The sequence below is a fragment of the Lycium ferocissimum genome, unplaced genomic scaffold (genome assembly GCF_029784015.1).
Source record: "Lycium ferocissimum isolate CSIRO_LF1 unplaced genomic scaffold, AGI_CSIRO_Lferr_CH_V1 ctg9315, whole genome shotgun sequence".
Classification (NCBI taxonomy): domain Eukaryota; kingdom Viridiplantae; phylum Streptophyta; class Magnoliopsida; order Solanales; family Solanaceae; genus Lycium; species Lycium ferocissimum.
This window is the reverse complement of record NW_026727676.1, coordinates 51,070-57,711: the sequence shown is the minus strand read 5'-3', so window position 1 is coordinate 57,711 and position 6,642 is coordinate 51,070. Positions and strand designations below refer to the sequence as shown.

Genomic DNA, 6,642 nt, shown 5'->3' with positions numbered 1-6,642 from the left:
AAAAGTCTAAGAGTTTTGTCTCCCTTTTTGTAAGAAAATCAAATGGGTGTAGATCTCATTTTCCATGTGTTATGAGGAGTTTCTTATACTTAATGGCCATGGAACAAGATGGGGAAGAAGAGGTCATTCGAGGAGATGGGTGGAGTTACAGGTAGTAAGGGAAGGAAGTAGGGGTACTACATAAAAGAGGAATTGGGGAGGGTGATAATTGTTTGTGGGCCCACAATTTCACTTGTCAACAATAGAATATGCCCTCACACAACTTTTGTTGGTTGTGTCTCACCCCAAATAAAACTTTTCCAGAAAGGGAGACAAAACTCTTTAAGACTTTATGGATTTCTTTTTCGTCTTACTCTTTTGTCCTTTGCTATTGTTTTTCTGTTCATAGATTATTTATATTTCATCATAATTATTAATTTTCTAATTTTCAAAAAGCATGCAGTGTACCAAGTTATATAGTCCAAAGACTCACCGGGCACCCCCAAAATCATTTTCACAGCCAAAGAGAAAATTAAAAATTATAAAACACCCATTATTACGATTGTGTCGCCATGAAGTAGCTGCAAGATAATCTTCATTGTGGAAAGGTTGTTCCTTGGAGGCGAATTTATTTTTGGTGTTGCTTTTAATGACACTGTGAGATGGTGACAATGGGGGATTTTTATGTGTTTTTACTGTATATGGAATGAAGAGGCGGTTGATTTTACTTAGAGGTGGTGTTTAGATGATGAATCGGCTGGAGCTATGGGATGGTTTTGTGGATTTTGGTGTAGACATGAAACCGAACTTGGTAAATCATGGAGGAGATAGGCTAGGTGTTTTTTTTTTTTTTTTTTTTTGGCCATATGGGCTGAGGGGTCTAGTATGTGAAAGTTACTGGACATTATGGGTCCCACCGCGCACTAATCACATAATGAATCCATCACATAAGTATTATGTGACATATCTCACACATAATAAAACTTTTCGTCATTAGTAGCTAGGATTGCATGGCTTCCTTCCGTCATTTGCACATTTTAGATCTGAATACTATTGTCCCCTTCTAGTAGTCTCTATGTTGTGCATTATTGATTCACAGTGATTGAAAGACAGCATTGAAAATCAATTCTTTTATATTTCTTTAAAACGTTTGGAACTTTGATGTAAGACGTGTCATAAAAAAAAAATCGAATTGAAAAAAGCGAAACCGTGAATATAAAAGCATGTCATTAATTACAAACGGGAAAATTAAATTTAAAATTTTATAATAAATAAAAGTACTAGTTCTAGTGTTGTTTATTGATTCATAGTGATTGAAAGACAAAAAATCAATTCTTTTATATTTCTAAAAGTTTAAGATAATTTTTTTTAATTACAAACGGGAAAATTAAATTTAAAATTTTAAAATAAATAAAAGTAAGTTCATGTGAAAAATCATCTCATCTAAAAGTTTTTGATAATAAAAATGTGAGACTCAGATCACAAAACCTGTGGCTAATATTATGATAAAGTATGTGACAATCTCATTTGAAAAATTACGTTACTAGGGAGAGAAATATATAAAGCACCTTTTAGTAAAATAAATTTCTACCAAATCATTAAATTAAATAATTGCAGTTGGAATTTCTAATAGACGCTGCTAGAAATAGAGGTTTTTCTCACTAACATTCAATGAATTTTTTTTATATATAAAATATGATTTTCCCATCCTATTCCCACCAAATATGCTCACATGGGTAAACGCAGGTGGGAAACATGTTCTCATTGAAATGCTAGAAAACTTAATAAGTTTTCCATGTGAAAATACTAATATTTAGGTTTTTTCCACCGATATTCAGTGAGAATAGCCACTGAAGATTTTTCAGTGAGAAAATAGACATTTTTTAGTAGTGAAATTAGACTTTGTTAGGCAACGTAAATTTGAAGTAAAATATACATAGCTGCACCTTAACTTTAATAGAATAAGATTAATTATATGCTGCTAAAATTTCTAAAAGTAATAAGATGCTCAAATAAAAGGTAAGAAAGAAAATGGCGAAACCCATCGACAAGCTTGTGATCGTCAAGATCTTTCACTTAGACACCTCAACTAAATCTTGTTCCGTTTAGACACCCGAGATAGGGTTCGAGTGTGTTATTTAGATATTTTTTACTGACCTAGCAACTTAAGTGAATTACACACCAAACGAACGCGTGCAGACCTTAAATTTTACGATTTTTTTAAAATCTTTTCTTTTCCTTCTATCTCCTTCTTTTCTTCCAACAAGATTTTTTTTTTTTTTTTAAAATTACTTTTTCCTTCTTCTTCTTTTTCATTAGTACAGTACTACTGAAAGCTTTAATTCCATTTTTTTTCTTTTTATTTTTCTTCTTTTCTCTTTGCCTCCTTTTCCGCCTTGAGTTGTGTTATGTCTGATAGCAAATCTTACCATGATGGTGAGCGAGAAAATTATAGGCTCAATTTTGTCACTATTTGAAGTTTGTTGCAAAAATAGGACTAATGTGTTTAGCTAAGGTGAATCAAATTCCACGCTACAAGAAAGAGGTGATGAAGAAGAAAGAATCATGGCTGGATTGAAGAAGTTTTCAGAACTTGTTGTTGTGTAAAGTATTAATTGTAACCCAAAAATCTTCATGATTCATAAAGTTATGCTCTCAACTTTGGATAATGTAGATGACTGTGTGGAAGATGATGAACTTTTGCATAATTTTTCATCCGGGTTTGCTGTAAATTAATCATCGTTGAAAATGAAATGAATCTGTAAGAAAATTAGGAGAGAGAAACTCTAGTAGAAATTTTGATAGTGATAGAGAAGATGGACGAGAGAGAAAAGAAAGAAAAAAACATAGAGGAAGAAGGTGAGGTTGCGGGAACGGCAGGTGGAGGATGGAGGGGTTAGGTGGGTGGGGTGAAAATAGTTTTTTTTTTTTTTTGCTCCTTTTTAATTTACTAAATAGTTTTAAAATAATTTTTCTACTCATATTTTATTTTTTAATAATTATTTTTAGTTGTATATATATATATTATATATATATATATATATATATATATATATATATATATATGCCGCATGTCTTCATTTAATTCGTTGTTTTGACACGTCATCAGTGAGCGTATTACATTCACTCTATATATTTGACGGATAAGACAAAAAAATGTCTAAATGACTCCCAAATTTTTCTCTTGTCTAAATGAAATAAGATCGTAAGTTGAAGTGTTAAGTGAAAAATCTTGATCACTTGCAAGGGCCACCAATGGGTTTTGCCAAAGAAAATAGAGAAGTTGTAAGCATGCATTTATCCATAATTGATCTGTGCAATGAATAAATTTCTCATTCTCGATAGAGCTGCCCCTACCGATTGCTATTTTTTTCCTTTTCAGCAAGCTGCACTAATCTCAACTTGCTTGTTTCTGAAACATTTGTCATCCAGCATCAATTGTTGGAATTCAATTACATATATTGCTTTAATTTGTGCGATTTAATTGCTCTAATTTTAGTTGACACAATTCCTTTTGCAAAAGATGCTAGCGAGTTAAACAGTGCAATAACCGGCCTAAATTGGACCAAGCCAGTGACACCTCATACAAAAATTTCAAAATTATCTCTTTCTCATTGGCCTAAGGTTCTAGTCGAAGGATAATAAATGGATAAATGTGCTGCGGGGACCGCTAGAGATTATCCATAACTAAAACGTGCCAACGAATTACGATGGTTAAGTGCTACTCCTTCCGTCTCCAGTGATGTGGGTGAATTTCATTTTTAATCTATTTTTGAAAAATGTTCTAATTAACTATTTTGTTTGTTACTCGTTTGCTATAAATAGGTGGAGAAGGATAGACCTCCTCACTCAAAACAGAAATCAAGATAATTAATCACGATAGAGATATCCATAATGGCCGTTCACAAAGTTAGTTTCCTTGCTCACCTACTTGTTCTTGGTAAGATTCTCCTTTCTCCTTCTTCTCTTTTCTTCTTTGATACATACAGATGTAGTGTTGTTTTTCCTTAATATCAAGCTATATTTATTGTAGGGATTTTTCTACTTGTAAGCACGGTGGAACATGCTGATGCCAAGGCTTGTACAAAAGAATGTGGTAATCTTGGCTTTGCGATATGCCCACGTTCAGAAGGGAGTCCAAAGGATCGCATATGCACCAACTGTTGTGCAGGCTACAAGGGTTGCTAATATTACAGTGCTGACGGAACTTTTATTTGTGAAGGAGAGTCTGACCCCAAAAATCCAAAAGCTTGCACCAAGAACTGTGATCCACGAATTGCTTATTCAAAATGTCCTCGCTCAGGTGGAAAGACGATAATTTATCCCACCGGATGCACCACCTGTTGCACGGGTTACAAGGGTTGCTACTATTTCGGTAAAAACGGCAGATTTGTCTGTGAAGGAGAGAGTACTAGACCCGAGGCAACTGCTTATTTCTAATCAAAGACCTGTTGTAATCTATTATAATATATAGATGTATGAAATAAAAGCATGCATGATATATGCTATGCTAATCTCTGTAATTTGGACATTTTGGAGTTGTTTTCCACGAAGGTGTCCAAGAGTTTAATGAAGCACTAGTTTCTTTTACTTTGGAACTCTAGTACTCCTAGTTAGCTAGTTTACTTAGTAGGCGTTTGGCTATAGATATCAAAAACAAATTCACTTTTTTTTTGAAATTTTTGAAGTTAGAGCTGGAGTTGTGTTTGGTCATAGTTTTTAAAATTGTAGTTTTGGTGAAATGTAGTTGTAAAAAGTGAAAAAAATTTAAAAAACAATTTTATTTTGTTTTTGGTATTCCGGAATACAACTTCAAGTTGTATTCAGAATATTTATGGCCAAACGCCCAAAAGTAAAAAAAGTGAAAAAAATTTCCTAAAAAAGTGAATAATTTTTATGGCCAAACGGCACCTTAATTTACTTTACATTTCAAAGTCAGAAGTGCACGAACTCATTTGAGATCTGAGGGGTCGTTTGGTATGGCCATATATCCTTTGTCTGTTTACTAATCCTGGAATAAGTTATTCTAGGATTAAAAATAGTACTGGGATAAGTTATCCCTGGCAGAGGGTGGAATAACAATCCCAAGATTAGTTATCCCGGGATAAAATAATAAAAATAACAAAAACAGCCCTGAGATCCCTCAAACCCTTTTTCTAAGGGTATTTTTATAAACAAATAATTTTTTCTTATAAATTGTGCAATGCATATTACTTTTAATATAACAAACCAAACAATCAATAAGAAATAATACCAGAATAACTTATCCCAACATAACTAATCCAAAAGATAACTAATCCCAACATAATTTATCCTATCATAACTTGTCTTCAAACCAAACGACCCCTAAGATGTTAAAGGTCTTATTTATTTGCACTTAATATTTTAATTTTATTTATTAAATAAAATGTTTAGTCAAAGAATATTATAAAGATGACAGTTCACCAATTTTATCTATCTACCGCTACCGTTATCGTCCATCATATTCAACTATCACCGTCTTCGCCCGTCATTATCAACTACCACCTTCCACCATCCATAACCACCGGGCACAATTGCTCCGCTGCCAATTATGACTACAATCAATCTTTACTACCACTAACCACCATTTACGATCATAACCACCCCCATCATTACCATAAAAACCAAGCCACCAATTACTACCGACAAACATCATCATCAGTCACCATTATGTATCAGCCAAGCACCGTTATCATTCGACACACCACCATTAGTTATCACTATCATGCACCACAATTATCAACCGCCACCACTATTTGTCACCATCGACACTACTGGCAGTCAACATCAACACTAGCTACTACACACAACACCACCATTAGCCAACACCGTGCCCAATAAATTAATTATATTATAGTAACCAAAAAAAATAATCTAACACCCCCTTCGTCCCATGCTCATGTGTTGGCATATCAAGAGTCACACAAATTATTTACCGCAATTTTTTTATATGTCTTTCAAAATTTCCAAATATGTATATTGAGAATATATATGCCTTTTAAAGGAACCTCAAAGAAAAGAGCTTTTTCCTTAGCCTGTAGGATTATTAGGAATATATATTGGATCATTTTTCTTCGGGTTTCTTCTATATTGGGTCATTTTCTGATGGCTATAAGAAACATAGGTTGAATGGCTATAAGATTTACAATAAACTTTATCATTAAAAATGAAGTTTTAATATGACATAACATGCAAATTAAGAGAAGATAAAACCCTTATAATGCTTTTTATTTTCTTTTGAAAATACATAATTGATGGCTTTATTATCTTAAAATAAACAAAAATAACTTAATTAGTAATCCTTCCATCCCATTTTATAATTTGAAGGTGTTTGATTTGACACGAAATTTAAGAAATAAAGAAAGTCTTTTGAAATTTGAAGTCTAAAACAAGTCATAGAAATTTGTCTGGCTAGATATCATTTCATTAAAGATAAAAAAGGCAAAAGTTAAAGTTGATTTTTTATTAAAGTTGATTTTTTACTAAATATAGAACGGTGTCATTTTTTATAGGACTGACTAAAAATAAAAAAGAGTATCATATAAATTGAGACTAATGAAGTATGTCATTTATGTCATTTCCATCACTTGGATGAATAGCTAAGGATTTAATGCAAATTGTATAGTGCTATTTGCTTGCTTT

The 6,642-nt window shown here is 32.7% G+C and overlaps 1 pseudogene; it reads left to right on the top strand.

Annotated features, from left to right (window-relative positions):
• Positions 1 to 3,767: 3,767 nt before the first annotated feature.
• Positions 3,768 to 4,567, top strand: LOC132046081 (proteinase inhibitor type-2 P303.51-like; annotated as a pseudogene).
• The last annotated feature ends 2,075 nt before the right edge of the window (positions 4,568 to 6,642 follow it).